The 20,328-nt window shown below is 42.4% G+C and overlaps 1 protein-coding gene across 2 annotated transcripts in view; it reads left to right on the forward strand.

The window, feature by feature from the left end:
- Positions 1 to 20,328, forward strand: part of PC (pyruvate carboxylase) — a 1,112,699-nt gene that overhangs the window by 49,388 nt on the left and 1,042,983 nt on the right. Inside the window, exon 1 of one of the 2 annotated variants that reach the window (XM_089689966.1) lies at positions 14,485 to 14,545. The exons of the other annotated variant lie outside the window; for it this stretch is intronic. The gene's annotated coding sequence lies outside the window, so the exon portion shown is untranslated. Of the gene's footprint in view, positions 1 to 14,484; positions 14,546 to 20,328 lie in introns of those variants that run through there. 2 annotated transcript variants of the gene reach the window in all.

The raw sequence follows: 20,328 nt of genomic DNA on the forward strand, positions 1-20,328 counted from the left end.
ATGACTGCTACTCCCACTGCTCTAAAACAGTTTTTGGACAGGTGCTCCTTCCCTCACATTTCCAAGATTGAGCGGTCTGTGCTCATTTCACTCATTACCCTTGGCAGCAGCTCCCAGTGATAAATCTCCAGCGTCTGATTGCCTGCCCTCTGAAGTCTACAGTAAATATGGGGAAATACTCCCCCCTGCCTTGTTGAAGGTATTCTAGAATGCGTCAGATATGGGTAGTCTGCCTTCTATGAATGAGTCCATTATAATAGTTTTGTTGAAACCGGAAAAAGTTAGACAACTCCCAGATTCTTACCATTCCATCTCTCTTTTAAATACGGACGTACAGTTACTAGCCCATATTTTGGCTTTCAGATTAGTTTATTGGAAAGTTCATACATACAGATCAGTTAGTATTTATTCCCTCTAGATCCACAGCCAATAATATTTGTAGAGTTTAAAAAAAAAATTACAAATACCAGTGGACAATTCTGGTGGAAGGGTCATTCTGTAACTGGATGCAGCTAAAGCTTTTGACAGTGTTCAGTGGCCTTACCTCTGGGAACTATTACATAGGTTTTCATGTTGGGACCCAATTAATTAGCTGGTTGTGTACATTGTAGCAATGTATTAACAATGGCCTCTTGGAGCCTTTTCAGTTGTGGAGAGCAACACGGCAGGGGTGTCCTTTGTAACCCCTCTTGTTCACCCTTGCAGTGGAAGGCCTTTCCTACCATGGTCTGCAACTTCACTGATATTGTAGGATTTACAAGAGGTAGAGAAAATATCACTGTACACAGATGACACTCTCCTGTTCTTGGGAGACACCTTGAGATCACTACAGGCTGTCATGTCCCTCATTAATGAGTTTGGGGTGTTTTCAGGATTAAAAATCAAGGGAATACATTGGTTCTTTAACTAACCCCTTGCCCCCTGTTGCTTATTATATATAGCTAGTTACCTCCACGTACCTGGGGGTGATGGTCTCTCCAGATCCATGGCAATACCTGCAATTAAACCTTTTGTCCCTACTTCATCAGCATAGGTTGAAGTGTAATAGCTGGTACAGGCTTCTTCTTTCAGTAGTGGGGAGTGTGAATTTAATCAAAATGGTATGGTCTTCGTACCTTCCATTTATATTTCATAATTCCTCAGTATAGATTCCTAGGGAGTGTTTCTAACGCCTTGAAACCCAATTTAGAGCCATGATTTGGAAAAAGCAACAAGCTAGGATCAAGTTGTCCACTTTACAATACGAAAAAGGTTTGCGGGGTCTAGCGGTTCTGCACCCTAGGTTGTACTCCTTAGTGGCCCAAATTCCAACAATTTACTGGGTGGGACCTTTTGCATAACGCAGACCCAGTTGTTGGTCTCATTATTTTTCCAAACCCTGACTTTACTGTTCTTTCCCATCTGGAAATGGCTTTCCGTGTCCTTCCTTCCCAATGCCTTACAGCAGATCTTTCGTTGAGGCTATGGTGTACCTTAAAACTCTCCTTATATGTATCAGGTTATTTGAGATGTACCCCAATGTGGATTAATCTTTATTATGTTGATCTAGATAAGCTAGAAGAGTTTCAGGAATGGAGAGGAAAAGGTCTGCAATTTTTAGCGTAACTGTTTGTGTGCACAGTAATAAAGTTATTTGCAGAGTTGCAATCAGAATTTGAACTATCGCAGACCATTTTATCAATACCATCAGGTTCTGCATGCACAATCCCTCTTATCTGTTGTGACAAAAAAAGGGGAATGATTTCTCGTATATATGTGAGCCTTTTGGCTACCATACAAAACCATGCTAATATGAAATGCAGAAGCTACTGGGTGCAGGATCTGGGAGAGATCAGTGGGGACACCTGGGACATAGCCTTAGGTCTGATTTCCCTCTCACCTTCTCATAAATTCACTCAGCTGTTTATTTTGCATTAAGTTTATAAAACAGCCAGAACATGTCCATGGGGTAGGAGGGACTCCTCTGACTGCCCTTAGTGTAATATGCATAGAGGTAATTTCATTCAAATGATAAGGCGCTGCTCAAACTTAACTAGATATTGGGCTGAGATGTTAGACTATCTGTTTTTGTGGCCCAATAGGATATTCCACAAGACCCGATGGTATGCTGGTTTGGTGCCTTGGACGCTAAGTTGTATCAACCAGGGGCTTTCATTATGATTTTGAGATTACTCTACCTTGCTAGAAAATTAATTGCCAAATACTGGATATCCTCTAGCCCTACAAAAAGAAAACAATGGATAGAATATGTACATTCTATTTTGTCTATTGTTGAGAGAACAACTTGCCTATCAGCACCGCAGTGCCCAGCACAAATTTCAGACAATATGGCAGGATTGGCTGGGTTTTCCACGGTTACCCCTGCCACAGTTGGTCATGGACAGACTATTTCAAAGTGTAAGGGATTACCTTTATGCATATTTCATGTTCTATAGCATCAGAGGTGTCCAAACTCAGGTTTATCATGGGCCACCTCACCCTCCCTTGCATCACAGCGCACCCCCCTTTCCTTGTGATTGCTGCTAGAAAAACATTGGGGGTGGAACTAGGAATCAGAAAGTGCAGGGTAGAAGGAGGGCTTGAGTTAGCTGCCAGAATCTGCTGAACTCTGAGACCAGGTGAGTTGGAGATGAGAGAGTGCTGTGGCTTCACAGAGAGGTGCTGGATCTGTAGGAGGAGTTCTGTCCTCTTTGCTGCTGTCTGCTAAGACAAGGTAGGGGCGGGGTGGGGTGCAAGGGCCATATGAAATGGTCTGGTGTGTCAGATCTTCCCGCGTGTCTTGTGTTTGACGTGGTGAATGGTGTTATCCCTGTTTTGGTGATAGGATGATGGTCTATTAGTGGCCTCAGTAGCTTGTTGTGTAAGTGACTTGATGTTTGTTGTGTTCATATGAGTATGTGGCGTGTAGCACTCAGTGTCATGCAATTAAAGAATGTTGGTTTTTTCCCTTTCTGGAGTGACATACTGTGTGCTACATGTCTCACAAAAGCTTTTGTACCTACTGTATGTATAACTTTTCATTTTTATGAAAATAAAAATTGTATTAAAAAATATAAGAAACACTGTCCTCTCACCTTGCAGGTTCAGTAGCGACGCAAAAGATTTTTTTTCCCCAGAAAGGTCCCAGGGGATCAGCAGAGCGCTGTCTGGCTCCAAGTATCAGAACAAGCAGGCTGTGAAAGCAAAAGCTGTGAAAGGCACACTCAAAGGCTGTAGGATAACCACCCAGGGACACACGTGGAAAGAGTGCAGGCAGGTATCGATACACGTTTCAAGGAAGACCCAGCCCCCTCCCTTTCTCAAGCCTAACTGCTGAACATATGTGCGAAGCTTAAACGCACTGAACCAGAGGGACTACCAGGGGTCAGCCGACTACTGGGTACCACTACCGAAATAGCCAAAACGAGCTGTATCAGAATAGTACAATACATATGAAACACTAGTCAGTAAAAACATTAAATAATAAAAGAATATTTGTGTGACTTAAAATAATGGCATATATGAAATAGGGGACACAATATTGACATACTATGAGTCCACAGCATGATAATAGAGAATGTATAAAAACGTTTAAAACGCAATATTCAAATATAAAAAAATTAAAAAACACTTTCTGTATTGACACATATTATATAATTGAGTACATAATGAAAATGAGGTGACAAATACAGGCTTACTAGAGGAATGACCACTGGGGGGAGCTATGAGCTCAAATACTGAAGGATAAGAGGATGTAAAAGAGACAAAGTATCCAGTGGTAATAAGATATTTTAGGAAAGAGGAAACAAACTATCAAGGATAAACAACAAAGAGTTATGCAGCAGACTGAGTAATACTACACAGAGATTTCTATTCCACTATAAGGATATTATCTGGGACAACACATAATAGTAACTGAGGTATATATAACCTAATCAGGGATACATAATATGTAAGTACTATGTGTGTGTATTTATAATGTAGACTATACAAAGGTAATTACATAAAAATTCATGCTGGAGGTGTGTGTGTATAAAATATTATGGAGATTAGAGAATTTATGTTATGGTGTCAGTCTCCTCCTTCAGACCCATAGGGGATAATGCAAGCTGTTGAGTGTGAAAATCCAAAAGGTTTCATTTTCACATAATTTTTGAACCTTTGTGCCGGAGGGCAGTGGTGTATTTAGATTTTTTGCTGCCCTAGGCAACACAAAAATCAGATGGCCCCCCGGCAGAGAGCCTGGATGCGGCCAACAACCGAACCTCCCCCATCCCCCCAGAGAGGGACTGACAGTGACCAACAACACCCCTGCCCCTCCACCCCACCCGAGAGAGCCTTCCATTAACACACACCCCTGGTAACAGAGAGAAAGACACTCGCCTTTAAAGCTCCGGACATCCCCAGGAACGAGAGTCGGGCTCTGCATACTCCATCAAGCAGCACACAGCCTTTTTCGGATCCTGCCTGGTTCCCATGCTGCATATGTCCCTTTTTCCTGGGGGGGTAATGCCCCCCTGAAAAATGCCGCCCTAGGCAAATGCCTTGTTTGCCTTGTGGCAATTACACCCCTGCTGAAGGGTGATTTTTTTTTTCCTTTTTTTGCATAGCCTCAATCACCTACACAGTAAGACCATCTGTAGACCCATTGTGCTTCACTAGGAAGTGCCTAGGTACACTGTGTTCCAAACTACCTCATTTAGTTGGTGATGTTCACCAGATCTGCTAGGAAGTGGTATACCTGACATATGGCAGACAACAAGGGCAAGCTAGGCAGGATACAACAAAGTTAGTGGAACAGTTAAAACAATGCAGAAATTGGTCTGTGTTTAACATCCCTAGCGGTATGATTATGTCAGTATTTCTGTGCTCAAATCAGTACATTTTTTTGCATGGAAATATGTCTTTTTTTTTTTTTTTTTTTTTTTTTTATTGTAGGCCTGTAATTCTTAGGAATAACTCACTGAAATCTGTCCGAACAAGAGTCTAGTAAACATCCCGGGTATGTAAAATTTGAAACACGAAAATCATAAATTATAATTTAATAAATAATCATAAAAATAAATAATCAATAATATAATACATTTAATTCAATAATGTAATCAAACCAAAAACACTGAAATAGAGTGCCAAGGTCGCACATCACTGATCTTAGTCGCAAAATCGTTTTCAGTGTCTGATGATGAATTTCCCCACGAATCATCACTCAATTCTGAAAGTGGTTCTAATTTACTATCTCTGTTCTTTAGCTGGTCTAAAACTGCTTTTGACCTAAAGGGACGCTTTTTGGACGCCATAGACGTTTTTCAGTTTCCAGGCAGAAAGAACAATAAAAATGCAGGCAGGGCACAGGACAAAGCACTAGGGATAAAATGTATGTGAAATGGTTTGATACAGTAATGTTTTACTATGTGATTTTACTATATTAGTGAATGTCACTTTTTAAAATTTTTAATTTCCCGCTGGTTACGTCGCCTTACGTCCCGACGTCGCAGGGAACGGAACCAGGAAGATGGATGCCGGCATCGGCCAGAGGAGATGGCTGGGAATGCTGCAGGGGGGACATCGCAGGAGCGAAGGACAAGGTAAGTGATCGAGTGATCCCGGAGCAATACTGCAGGGTATTCCCAAGTGTAGCTCGGGGTTACCGCTTGTGGTGCTTAAACTTAACCCGAGCTACACTCAGGAATACCGCTAGGGAGGTTAATAAAACTGCAAGTAAATCATTTTCTTTTTCTTCATTGAAACGTCCCTGTGAGGTTACCAAACACATTACCTTTTACAGATTTAGAGTAATTTTGCTACCCTGGATTTTTACTAGGAGATTTTTGCTTTTTACATTAGGGGCTGTACAGTAGGTGAGCCTACGCCTATGGAACAGAGTGAAGCCATGGTTATGATCTTGTAATAGAATGCATTTTTTTAGAATGGGAATGTTTTTTTAAAAATATTTTCCATCTGTCTATATTTGGAATGAATTGGGTGATGAACTTGGTCCTGGCACTTATTCTCATCAGTAACCTTGGGCTGGAAGGCTTCATCCACTAACCCATGCGAGTAACCCTTGGCTATAAATTTGGTTATTAGAACTTGGCTTTCAGCGATATAATCTTCTTGGAGAGTGCAATTTTTCATCAGCTGAGAAATTGGATTTTTCAAGATCTTTCCACTTTCCAATTAGGATGATGACAGCTAGAGAAGTGCAAATGGGAATTAAAAGCTGTGGGCTTGAATTGTTTTAGATGCTATAGGATGATCTCTAGAGCTCAATTCCAGATCCAGAAAGACCAGGGAGGTGGGCTTAATCCATTATTGTTAGTGTTCAACAAGTGTTAACACAGGCAATGAGTGGGCATCCCAGATGATGGTCATCAATCTAATGCCTGAAAAATTTTAATATTTATAAAATATAATATAAAAATATAATCCTGGCGGCAAAGGGTTTGTTAGTCCAGATATATTGGCTTCCCAATAGCCCATAGTCAAATTTGCATACCTGGGTTTCAAATTGGCACCCATAGCTGTGCCATTAGTTTGGATGTAATATTCATGGTGAGACTGAACTGAATAGAAATGTATCCACCTCCTCAGCGGTTTCTGTGCTCTGCAGTGATAGGCGACAAATTTTTGTCACATTGCCCTTCGGCCTGTCCTCTGCTCCGAGTGTGTTCACAAAGTCCTTGCTTGGCCTCGTCAGAATTTAGGGCATCCCGGTGACAGGCTGTCTAGACCTCCTTCTGAAGGATTCATCTCCCTTACAACTCTCAGCAAATGTCCAAAATACAATTCAGCTGCTTGAGGCCCTACATACACCTGCAGTACCTAGTTCTGGTCCTGGGTGCATTCCAGGTAAAGGTCTTTCTTCGATAAAAGAAAGTCCTTTCTCTAAGAACTCATACTCAACAACTGAGATTCAAAATAAATCCCACAGTGAAATTTGCCATGACATTTCTGGGCTTAATTGTATCAGTACCTTTTGCCCAATTCCGTTCAAGAACTGCCCAGTTACAAATTCTGTCAGCATGGAAAAAGCAGGCTCTTTCCCTGGATCTACCTATGCTCATTTCTCCTTTCAGGTTGGGTAGGGGTCTTCCACTCATTTTACAGTTCAGGGAACATGGTCAGGAGAAGAAACCAAACTTTCTTCTTGGAACTCAGAGCTGTCAGGCTTGCTCCTCCAACCTCCTAAAGGGACACCCATTTTGGGTCAGTGGCATATATCAACCATCAAGGGGACACAAAGAGCCTGACTACCTTAAAGGACACAAACCAGATCCTATCGTGAACAGAAACTCACTGTCCAACGATTTCTGCAGTACATATCCCAGTTGTGCACAACTGGATTGCAGATTCTTAGCTGCCACCACTTGGACCTATAGGAATGGTCTCTTCATGCCAATGCCTTTGATCTGATAGGCCAAAAAAGGAGGACTCCAGATACGGACATCCTAACCTCCAGATAGAATGACAAACTCAGATTGCCCTGTTTATCCCCTGGTCTCATTTAAGTTAAATATATACCTTCCCTCCACTGAGCATTCTATATTGCCAGCTACTACTGCTCAATTAATATCAGAGGAGTTTTACTTTTATCTGTAAATTTCAAATCTTTAGAATAGGGCTGATGCAACTAATCAGCATTATCAATTATAAAAATAGTTGTCAACTATAGTTGGTTAGCTGATTAGTTGGCCTGTGTAAAGAATGCATTATTTGTTTACATGTCCATATACACAGTGCAGCACCCATAAAACTCAGTACACAGTTCAAACATGTCAGTAAGTGCCTGAGAGCTTGTGAAAGTGAATATATGAGGAGCAATGCCTCTTGGGACATGTAGTCCTAGGCAGGAGAAGGAAACAATGTAAGGACTCTGTGCAGGGAAGATCAGCATTTGAACCCAGAGCATTCCATGCGTTCACAGCCTTTAATACAATTTTAATATAAAAAGACATCCCCTCTCCACACTTTATGTAGCTTCATGTCTAACTCCCAGTTAAAGTACCTGGTATATTCTACTTATGGGTATTTTTCTTTATATAGTTTATACACACACGTAAATGTTTTAAAAAACCACTTGTCCAAGGGACTAAATCGGGGTCCCAAACTACTTGTCCCTTATGACAATCTACTTATCCTGATAAAACAAATTATAATTTTAACCAAAACCGTTTTTAAATAAGGTTTTTATTTTTATACTATTACGGAATGAGTTTAATCTCTAGGGATTTTCAATGTCCCTTTAAACCATGAAATGACTTTGCCAGGATGAAAAATATGAAGGGTTGTTTTTTATTAGGCGGTGATATATTAGGTAGTGATATGGGGAGGTGAAATTAGGAATATCTGGGGCTTTAAAAACAAAGAAAAGGGGCTGTATGGCGACTTAAATTTTTAAGATTTTTAACATTGCACTGTTTATCTCCTTTTCCCCTCCCTGCCTGTCTCCAGCACTGCATCCGGGGACATCAAAGTCCCCATCTTTACACCTATACATCAGAGTCTCCCCTTACATCAGTGTCCAGTGGAGTCCCTGCTTACATCAGACCCTGGCGGAGTGCCCCCTTTAGTCAGAGTTCAGCGGGGTGCCCCCTTTAGTCCGAGCTCAGCTGCTAACTGGACAAGAAATAGTTAAGTGTGAAGCTCCTGGAAGAACAGGGAGAGGTAAAGTAGATAAGGAGAGAAGGGAAGGAGGTGGGGAAAGCTCCATGGTAGAGCAGAGATCTCTCATCCCCAGGCTACTCTCTGCAGGCTCAGACATCTGCAATCATACAGCTGGATAGATCTTCCAAGTTCCCGCCCACGGGTAGTCACGAAGGAGAGGGCCTGGAGGAGGTGGAGCAAAACGTAATCTCTCTCCTCTCCCATATATGCGAGGAGGGAGGGGGGAAGTGTGCTGTCTGAGTGTCGGACACTGAGCATGCACAGCTGCAGCCTGTCCGCCCCAGAGTTTATTAATCACTTTCTTAAGCAAGCCCTGCTGCTTGCCCCGAAAGAAGGGCAAAATGTAAGGAAAAACAACCTGCCCGACGCCCGGAACTACATGTAGGATTTACACATTGCACATCCTGTGTGTGTGTATATGTAATATTTTACCTTCACTGTTTTGCAGTATAAATTAACTTATTATAGTATTGTATGCAGCTGAGCTGTAGATACTTGTTTTTGTGCTATAAAGGGCTCATTTTTGTTTTTTAACCCCCATCTTGACAGGTGATACAAAATGCATGCTATTGCTATTAAATAGGTTATTGACCGAAGGCACAGCTATCTTGTGTCAAGCTACCTGTCTACAACAATGGACTTAGTCATGCATGATATTATATCACAGGTCTGTCTCAAGATCTGCAAAGCAGTGTTTTAGGTCTTTTTTTAATTTGTGTTAAATAAAAATTTTGATCTTTGAGTTTGATGCTATGTACCAGGTTCAATCTCTAAATTATATAGTTATTCTGAGAGTAAATTAGATATTTTGTTCATTAACCATATAGTTGGCTATTTATATTTACCTGCATACCATGTTTGTTTTTTTAATTCTAGCTGTGTTTTTGTTTGGGTTTCTTTTTTGATCTGCTATTTAAAAATGTGTACAGTTGTGTAATGTTAATGTTAAGTTTTTTGTTCTGCAGTTTGTGTGTAACACTCCATTTGTTCATTAAATAATTACATATAAAAGAATAAATGGCATATTGAGGTTTTTATCTGATTAATCGAAACAATAATTGGTCAACTAATTGATTTATAAAAATAATCCATCTTTCCCGCCCTACTTTAGAGTACAGTACAGAAGATGAGTCACCCTCCCTTAATTTTTCATGTTATTCTGTTTTGCTTGCTACAAAACTGAGGGTTCAGAGTGGGGTGGGGCTATAGGGAAGCTGCTCCGGGGGGGATTGTTCTCAAAAGCTTGCTGATGTCCTGTCACTGCAAGGTACTAGCCTACAACCCAGCCTTTTTCAACCTGGGTGCCCAAGCACCCTGGTGTGCTTTCAGGTTTCTTCAGGAGTGCCTTGGTAAAATGCTTAAAAATTGTATACAAGCGTGTGGATCAAGCCCGCCTTTTAGTTACACAATGCAATAGGCTTAGATTGTGTACCGTTAGAACCTTCTAGCCATCAGTGTTGTAACAACCAATGATGTCATTGGTTAATAAGGGGGATGTTGGGCGCCTGCACACCTTGTTTGCTCCACCTTTGCCCCTCTCTGTCAGCACTGGGGTCGCATTAGCTGAGTATAGGAACGCAACTGAGGGAGAAGAGAAACATTGGAATACTAGTCAGCACAAGTGTGCAAAGATGTTTTTGCTTTGTAAGGAATACATCACCTCTAACGATGAGTGCCTTATGTGTGTTGATGTTCCTACATTATATAAAACTATTTATTTAGTTTTTACATTTTAGAATGGGGTGCCATGTGTAGGTTGTTAAAGGGTGCCTTGACTTAAAAAAGGTTGAGAAACACTGCGCTAGATATTCATTTGCTCCTCCCACTGCCTGGCCATTTTGCAATTATCTGAAATATGTACACCCAAATCCTTTTCTCCTGTAGTTCTGGCCCACACTTTATTCCCCATATCAGCTTTTCTCAACCAGGGTGCTTTTGAGGTTTCCCAAAACTTGTATGCTAGCCAGTGGATGGAACAAGCCCGCCTTTTAGTTACACAGATCACAGGTTTTCATTGTGCACCATTACGACCTTCTAGCCACCAGCATCCTGACAACCAATCAATTGATGAGGATGTCAGCTGCCTGCACAGCATCCTCGTTTGCCCCTCTCCATTAGCTCAGTGATGGAGAAAAACTGAGGGAGAAGAGAAACACTGGAATACTACTCAGCACGGGTGTACAAAAGTGTATTTGCTTTGGAAGAATAAATCGCCTCTAATGTTGGGTGTTCTATATGTGTGGATGTTGCTGCGTTATATAAAACAATTAGAATAGTTTTTCACATTTTAGAATGGGGTGCCCTTTTAAAATTATGGACTGTCTTAAAGCACCCCATTTAGAATGGGTTGCCTCAAGAATGTCAGATTTTAAAGGGTGCCTCAGGACTGTCTGTAATTTTAAAGGGTGCCATGACTGAAAAAAGGTTGAGAAACACTGCCCCGTATTGTACTCTCAGATGCAATATTTCACACTCAGAAATGCCATGGCAATGCCAAATCACATTCCATGTTTATAGACACTTCTCAGGAATATCATCCCTATTGCACACCTTTATCAGCCAAAAGAAACTCTGCCCCCCAAACCATTAGTTATATCACTTACGGAATAGGATGGGACCTAGTGCAGAGCTTTGTGGTACGCCGCTAGTGACTTGTATCTGTTTTGAATGAACCCATAATTAGATCATTATGTAGAACTGTATCAAAAGCTTTGCAAAAATCAAGATAGGATGTCCACAACACCTAAGTAATTGACACAAATCAAAAAACTATAAAATTGGTGCAGCGCTACTACTAAAATACATACGGAGCAAATAAACCAACATAAGTGAATGAACCCCCTTTAGTGACAGCATAAATCAATCACTGGTGTCAAAATGCAATTGACACGCACTTAACAAGTGACTACGGGGTGATAAAAAGTCCAATATGAGCACACAGGTGAGGAACTCTTCACACGTGGATGTGTCATACGTGCCACAGGAATCCCAAAACAATCTGAGTGCCCCCTCACCTCCTTGAAATGACCTCAAGGGCCAACCAGCTTTCCAAAGATAGTCAGGCAATCTCCAGTTGATCCCTTCAGTATGACCGGAATGATGGTAACTTTAACCAGACCTCTTCCACCGCTCTACCGACACCACTGTCTTCCACTCAGAGACATAACCAAACAGGCTCCATAGTGCAATATATCCAATTTATTTAAATAAAAACATAAATACCCACTTACATGTAGGCAAACGATCATGCACAGTAATCGGCAGTCCTCCTGACATGCGGCTTCATGGAGTCCCAATATGGCGCGGACGCCGGAAGTGACGTCACCGCGTCCCGGAATAAACAATGAACGTACCAACGCGTTACGTCACGAATATCACGTGACTTCATCAGGGTGAACGCCCATAGTCCCACACACCGCTTATATTGGCTGCCTTGGTGTCAATTAGCTTAAGAGACAACCCCCGGCGGCCATATTCTTGAAGTCTCGTCCCATGCAAACACTCCCATTCAGTTACACTGGGACTGATCGCAACCATTAATGTATATTATAGGAAGACAAATATCGGTGGTATTATTAACAATTAAAACCCACCCAACATCCCCAACCCCTAAATAGAATAAATCGGGGCATAATAGACCAGTAAATATATGATTAAAATAAATTATGTGTAAATAGGAATAGATTAAAAATACATATATCCATATATACATAAAATATATAAAATATATATATAAAATATATGTATACACCTGTAATTCAACTCCATGTAAACACTCCATGTCTTGAGTATACATTCAAAAACCCACCAAAAATACATATATCGTAATAGCCAGATAGATCAAAATACAATTAAATTTAAAAACAAAATGTTAAAACCTTTTCAAAAATCACTTATAAAACAATTCAGGTCGAATTCAATATTCAGACCTTTGGGAGCTTGGGTATGCATTGTGTATATCCACCGCGACTCGGCCTTACTAAGAGACCTCACCTTGTGACTCCCCCTCCAATGGCTTATATTTTTCAATGCCCCAAAAAATTAAAGACGAGGGGTCTTTGTTGTGACACAAAGAGAAATGCTTTGAAACGCTGTGTTTTGGATAACCCTTTTTTATATTCTGAATATGCTCTCCAATTCTCTTCCACATGGGTCTTTTAGTTCTGCCTATGTATTGCAACCCACACTGGCATTGCAACCCATATGGATGTTGGGTGGGTTTTAATTGTTAATAATACCACCGATATTTGTCTTCCTATAATATACATTAATGGTTGCGATCAGTCCCAGTGTAACTGAATGGGAGTGTTTGCATGGGACGAGACTTCAAGAATATGGCCGCCGGGGGTTGTCTCTTAAGCTAATTGACACCAAGGCAGCCAATATAAGCGGTGTGTGGGACTATGGGCGTTCACCCTGATGAAGTCACGTGATATTCGTGACGTAACGCGTTGGTACGTTAATTGTTTATTCCGGGACGCGGTGACGTCACTTCCGGCGTCCGCGCCATATTGGGACTCCATGAAGCCGCATGTCAGGAGGACTGCCGATTACTGTGCATGATCGTTTGCCTACATGTAAGTGGGTATTTATGTTTTTATTTAAATAAATTGGATATATTGCACTATGGAGCCTGTTTGGTTATGTCTCTGAGTGGAAGATAGTGGTGTCGGTAGAGCGGTGGAAGAGGTCTGGTTAAAGTTACCATCATTCCGGTCATACTGAAGGGATCAACTGGAGATTGCCTGACTATCTTTGGAAAGCTGGTTGGCCCTTGAGGTCATTTCAAGGAGGTGAGGGGGCACTCAGATTGTTTTGGGATTCCTGTGGCACGTATGACACATCCACGTGTGAAGAGTTCCTCACCTGTGTGCTCATATTGGACTTTTTATCACCCCGTAGTCACTTGTTAAGTGCGTGTCAATTGCATTTTGACACCAGTGATTGATTTATGCTGTCACTAAAGGGGGTTCATTCACTTATGTTGGTTTATTTGCTCCGTATGTATTTTAGTAGTAGCGCTGCACCAATTTTATAGTTTTTTGGTTTATGTTACACTGGTACTTAGTAGGTGCTAGCAGCTTTTTATTATTAGGGTCATCTAAGCGCAGGGGTTTTTTTATTCATAATTGACACAAATACTCCTGCGCTTGAGGGTGAACTCGATGCAGTTATGGATCCATTGTGGAAATCTTGGATGGTGTATGCCTTGCTGCCCTGAAAGGACTGGGGGAGGCCAAACACTGGATACAAAGAAAACAGAGAGAGGGTGCTCTGGCCTAGTGCATTGCCTTAATTAACATTGATAAAAAATGATAGGTGATATTCTCACAAAGGACAAATTTATTGATGGCTGAAATTAGCCAGCAATAGATTGCTATAGCAGATATCTACTGCTTTATGAAGAGGAGGAGCAAAGCTGTAACAGCTCTGCCCAAGCCTCTATACTGCCAGAAAGTGCTGTGACATCACTTTTGATGTCCCATCCCTTCCAATGTAAACACAACACAGGATTCTAGGGAAATGCTAGTTCTTTTTCACACACATATACTCTCCCCACTTCGGTTACATTGCCAATGCAGTTCCTAGATGGCAAATAAAGAGTGGCCCTCCAATAAGTTATAAATTCCTTCTTTTCTGTCCTTTTTTTTTTTTTTTTTTTTTTTTTTTTTACAAAAACGTTCCTTCAGAGAATTGGTTACATTTAACACATAAACTTTAACACGGTAATGTATTTTTAAAGCTAGTTTTCATTATGTTCACTTTCATTTAAATAGAACTGTCCCTGTTGTGCTCCTGTGTTTTCACACTGGGCTTTTTTTCAGCTGAAACGTGGAAAAACTCTGTCCTGCCACCTCCGGAAGCCTTCTCCACTCCAGCCTGTCACTCAACTCCGAAGCCGGTAATGGTCATTTTCTATACTCTTCCTCCACTGGCTTCTGTATGCCATCACCGGCACCCAGGGCACATGCCCCACATCTGTTGATGGGTGCCCTAGGTCTAGATGCTGCAGTTGTCGGGATTTAATGGGGGATTTCTGAGGCAGCTCCTATCCCCACCTGCTCCCTGTCAGATCTGTGTAGCACCGAGCCACGTAAAGCGGTCTGAAAGTCCTCCTCAGCTCTGTTAAGCGGAACTGCACAAATAAAGGTACAATAGGCTGAGAAAAAAAAAGCCCTCTCTGCCTGCTGCACTGCTCTAATCCAACTGTGAAGAGGTAAGGCTGCATAGAGGAAGGGGGGGGGGGGGGGGGTAGTTGTGCAGAGAGATAGCTGTGGAGGAGTTGTGGATGTTCTGCAGAGATCAGAGCTGTAAATAGGGGGGTATAGATTGTGCAAAGCGAGAGCTGTGGCCAGGGAGATTTAAATCGAGTTAAGAGAGCTGTGAGGGGAGCAGAGGTGAAATATGAGGGCAGAGTTTGAGAGCTGTGGTTAGGGGTGTGTTGTAGATAGGGGTGCAGAAGTGAAATGTGGAGGGGTTGGAGAGAAAAACTGGATGGGAGTGCATAAGTGAGTTAGGGACTGGCAGTGTAAGCTGTGAATTAGTGGTGATGTGCAGAACTGACATGTTGACAGAGTAAAAAGGTAAGTTGGGGGGGGGGGGAATTGAGCTGTGGGGGATGATCAGTGGATGGGGGAGGGAAACTGTGAACTGTGTATGGGAGGAGGAGAGAAGATGAGCTGTGGACGGGAGAAAGAGACCATGAGCTGTGGATTGGGGAAGGGGGGGGGGGTTGAGCCGCCTTGAACTCACCCATTATTTGGCATCACTTTACTTTTTTTTCCTGAGGAATGATGGGGTTGGAATTGACTAGATTACATGTGTCAAACACAAGGCTAGGCCGCTTCATATGGCTCTTGCACCTCTCCTGCAGCTGTGACACCCCCCCCCCCTCGTCTAGGCAGTTGGCCACAGAAAGGAAGACAGAACTCCTCTGCCAGGTCCTGCCCTTTTCCATGCAGCCACAGAGAGGCTCTCATCTCTGCCCCCCATATCAACAGTCGGCAGCAGAGAGGACAGAACTCCAGATCCTGTGCCTCTCTGTGCAGCCACAGCACTCCCTTGTCTACGCCTCCCCTGGTCTCCGCAGTCAGTAGACTCTGAAAGCTCACTCCAGCCCTCCTTTGGTCTTCCTCCAGACCCTGCACTTTCTGTGTCCCAGCTCCACCCCCAGTTACTTGCTTGAAGTAGCACAAGCGAAGGGGAATGCACTGCGGGAAGGTAGGGCTCTTGACATCTGATGTAAGGGGGGAAGCTCTGGAAACCTAGTCATACAGATAAAACCAGCCCTTTGAAGGCAACCATAATGCTGATGCAGCCCGCAATGAAATTGAGTTTGACACCCCTGGACTAGATGGTTATATGCAAGTCTAAAATTTTGTTGTGAAAATCAGGATTTGGCTCAGTTTCCCTAATGGTCTTTTAATATGATGTTCACTCTTAAGTACAAGTAAATGGAAAGGGCAATGTCAGGCTTTATTTTTACAAACCATTTAATGATATTCATAAACTTTTCACTCATTTTATCATGCAGTTTTTACCTAGACTAATATCTGGTTATTCATTTTCGTTATCTGTTCAGTTTGAATTTAGTTAAAATCTCTTACAAAATGACAGAACCTTTTTAAACATAAAGGTTCTCCTTCTAAGGAAAAACTATATACTAAGAATTATTTTGGATAAATAAAAAAAAAAAGTTAAATAAATTCTGTAGGAAAACTTGGACAGCATTAATGACCACATTCAGGTCACATGCAAACCATGGCTTATGTTTTTTAGAATGGATCAAAGGGCAGGGAGCTGAAAAAAATAGCAAATAGTAGTGCCGAAGTCAGCCGAAAAACATCTGAGAAGACAAATGGAACAAGGGGCCCCAAATATGGACAGCAGCTTTTGTTTTTTTAATCAGCATGTGGTGGATGTCATGCATAACTATGAGCAGTCTGATACAGTACCAGGGACAACCTTTTCTTAGCATGTGTCACATACCAGATGCTTTACAAAACCGCAGACATAGAGGATATAAATTTAATGGAACAAGGGTACGAAAAGATAAATATCTTAAAGCAAGGTGTACTGTCTCATGTGTTCCAAATAAGCCATTTTCTTATTTAATATTTACTATAGAAATGTGTAAAATAAATAAATAAATAAATTTAAAACACCTGATAGAGACAATAGAAATAAGAAGCCTCGTATAGAGAATATAATGTCCTTGTATATAGAGAGAGTAATATTTTGCTAGCTGAGTAACTCTGATAAGATTTTTGCATTATAAAGTACTGTAGATGCAGCATGAAAATTTGTATTAATTGGCAGTGTTGAGATGAGTATACCGTTCATTAACAAGATGCCATGTTGATATGTTTGAGCTATCAGAGTATAGTTCTCTAATAAAAAAATATACTTAGGAGTGAAAGACACTAAACAGAAAAGGATCTGGGTATACAGTAGTGCAGTAGGCAATGTTAAAAAGCTAGTCAGAAAAACGCAAGAAGGAGAGAAAACAAGGTGATCCAAAGATGCGGTTTTGTGTCTAAAACCAGCTCACCCCCCCCCCCCCCCCCCACACCCAAAATAAAATGCAGAAATAGACTGATGTGGAGGTCCATATAGGGTTCAGGTACAGTTTTCTGTCAGAGCCTGGCACTGAGGTTGGAATGTCCATGCTGGAGACTCTTATCTCAGTGTGCTTTCTCCGCAGCCAATGTGCCCTGCATATGGCTGAGGAGATTTCTAGTAGGGGTGGGCGGATCCTGATGGGGAGCTGAGAGACTAGTTCTCCTTCAGTGCACAGCAGTGGTTGGAATCTATAACCACTGTTCAGTCCAATAGCAGCTTTTAAATCCACCCACTGCTAATCAGAAACCTGATGAGGAACTAGTCTCTCAGTTATTCATCAGGTTCTGCCCATCCATTGGCTAAAGTAATTTTCCAATTCTGAGCTTTGTGATATTTGGGTAATAACATTGCCACTATCCCTGGTTTCTTTTACATTCAGCTTATGGCCAGGTAATCTTTTGCGTTATAGCTGAATGGGGCTGCGGAAAAAGCCCTGTGCATGAGGCTGTGTGATGAAAGACCACTTCCCAGCACAGACAATGACCCACTTTGAGCAATGGTGTATCTCTACATACTAGCTAAGAGCTGGTCTTTATTGCCACCAATGTCTTAATCTGCAAATTTGGCATAATTCTTTAAGAATGTGTCACTGCCATAGTCACAGGTTTGGCACCCCTGTCTGCAATATTACTGAAACTGGCACAAATGCTTGCCAGAATTAGGTGCAGACACTTCTAAAGGGACCTACCGCCAGATAAGTGTTGTAAGACATTGTCATATGATGTGAATTATATGAAGTTTTGGATAAGTAGACCCACATTATATATGTACCACAGAATTAACAAGGTACCAGGAGTGAAAAAAGCAGAAACCCCCCCTCATTAAACAAATTAATACTCAGCTTGGCATGGGGATGACATGTAGAGAAATGTAAAGACCAGTGCAGTATAAGAAAGACCATGTTTGCCCAAGGCATAGTGTGACTAGAACTTGGCAGCTTCTTCCGGTTTAAGTGTTAACACTTATATTGTGAGAGTCTTTAGAACCCGGCCCTAAAGTGTTAATAAACTCAACAGTAAAATCAGTCTGTGTCTGCAGTAAAAAGTGTAAAAAGTCTGTTTGCTCCTGTCTTCTCTGATCCTCCCCTTCTGCTTTCCTTAATCCATCTGCTGACAGCACTGAGCACTAGGAGTCACTCTGCACATGCTCAGTTTCGTGTGCTTTGCTTGAGAGTTTTGTTTTTCTTTTGGAGGGTGCATGTGATCAGCACTGTCCAGACAGAGGATTAGGGGATATGCAGCCTCGCAGGACAGTCAGAGGAGAATGAAAACTCCTCAAAAAGCTTTAACCAGTGCTCAGCTGATCACTGATAGAAGTCACAAGACTGCTATATACTGCTGATGAGAAAAGGTATTTAGCAGTTTATATTTAGTACAATAATTGCATTTCCATGTTGTGTGTACTGTGGGAGACCAGATATAGTGAATGTAGGGTCTTGGGTTTACTAACACTTTAAACACTTCAATACCTGGTACTTTTACCCCCTTCCTGCCCAGGCCAATTGTCAGCTTTCAACACTCTTGCACTTTGAATGACAATTGCACGGTCATGCAATGCTGTACCCAGTCTAGATTTTTATCGCTTTGTTCACACAACTAGAGCTTTCTTTTGATGCTATTTAATCACCACTGGGATCTTTATTTTTCGCTAAATTAACGAAAGACTGAAAATGTGGAAAAAAAAAATGTTTTTCATTGTTTCTGTTATAAAATTTTGCAAAGATTGTTCTTCACAAATTTAGGCCAAGATGTATTCTGCTACATTTCTTTGGTGAAAATAACCCATATCACTATTTATTATTTAGTCTGTAGGAAAGTTATAGAGTTCACAATTAGAGATGAGCGAAGTATTCAAAAATTCGATTCGGCTGATTCGGCGAATTCGCGGAATAAATTCGATTCGAGTCGAATATATTTGCTGCGAATTTAACTTATAAAAAGGGTGTTTCTAGGCTTCAGAGAGCCTTTATATTAGTGCAGAACACTGTACCTTTAATTTAAATGCCCTTGGAGTCTGCTGGGGAAGAGAAATAATACTGTCAGTCAGTATGACATGTAGATGAGTGCCGTCGATCTTAGAATCACCGCACACTTCACTCATTTGGGCAGTCACGGGGCCAAAACCAGAGTGTGGAGCCACAGTGTGGCGGTGGAGGCAGCAGCAATGGGAGGCCATACAGCACCCTATGACAAAATGGAACCCACCAGCAGTGTGAGGAGACCTGAAAGTGGCACATGGCAGAGTGTGGCGATGGAGACAGCAGCAATGGGAGACCGTACAGGGACCCATGAGACACTCTGGACCTGGCAGCAGCATGAGGAGGCGGTACGGGGGCCCATGGCAGATTACGGGACTGGCAGCAGCAATGGGAGGCCCGTAATCTGCCAGCACCCTATGACAAAATGGAACCCACCAGCAGTGTGAGGAGACCTGAAAGTGGCACATGGCAGAGTGTGGCGATGGAGACAGCAGCAATGGGAGGCCGTACAGGGACCCATGAGAGACTCTGGACCTGGCAGCAGCATGAGGAGGCGGTACAGGGGCCCATGACAGATTACGGGCCTGGCAGCAGCATGAGGAGTCGGTACGGGGGCCCATGGCAGATTACGGGCCTGGCAGCAGCAATGGGAGGCCCGTAATCTGCCAGCACCCTATGACAAAATGGAACCCACCAGCAGTGTGAGGAGACCTGAAAGTGGCACATGGCAGAGTGTGGAGATGGAGACAGCAGCAATGGGAGGCCGTACAGGGACCCATAAGACACTCTGGACCTGGCAGCAGCATGAGGAGGCGGTACGGGGGCCCATGGCAGATTACGGGCCTGGCAGCAGCATGAGGAGTCGGTACGGGGGCCCATGACAGATTACGGGCCTGGCAGCAGCATGAGAGGTCGGTACAGGGACCCATGACACACTCTGGACCTGGCAGCAGCATGAGGAGGCGGTACAGGGACCCATGACACACTCTGGACCTGGCAGCAGCATGAGGAGGCGGTACAGGGGCCCATGACAGATTACGGGCCTGGCAGCAGCAATGGGAGGCCCGTAATCTGCCAGCACCCTA

This window comes from Staurois parvus, unplaced genomic scaffold, assembly GCF_062004578.1.
Source record: "Staurois parvus isolate SC_StPar_1 unplaced genomic scaffold, SC_StPar_1.0 ptg000505l, whole genome shotgun sequence".
Taxonomy (NCBI): Eukaryota; Metazoa; Chordata; class Amphibia; order Anura; family Ranidae; genus Staurois; species Staurois parvus.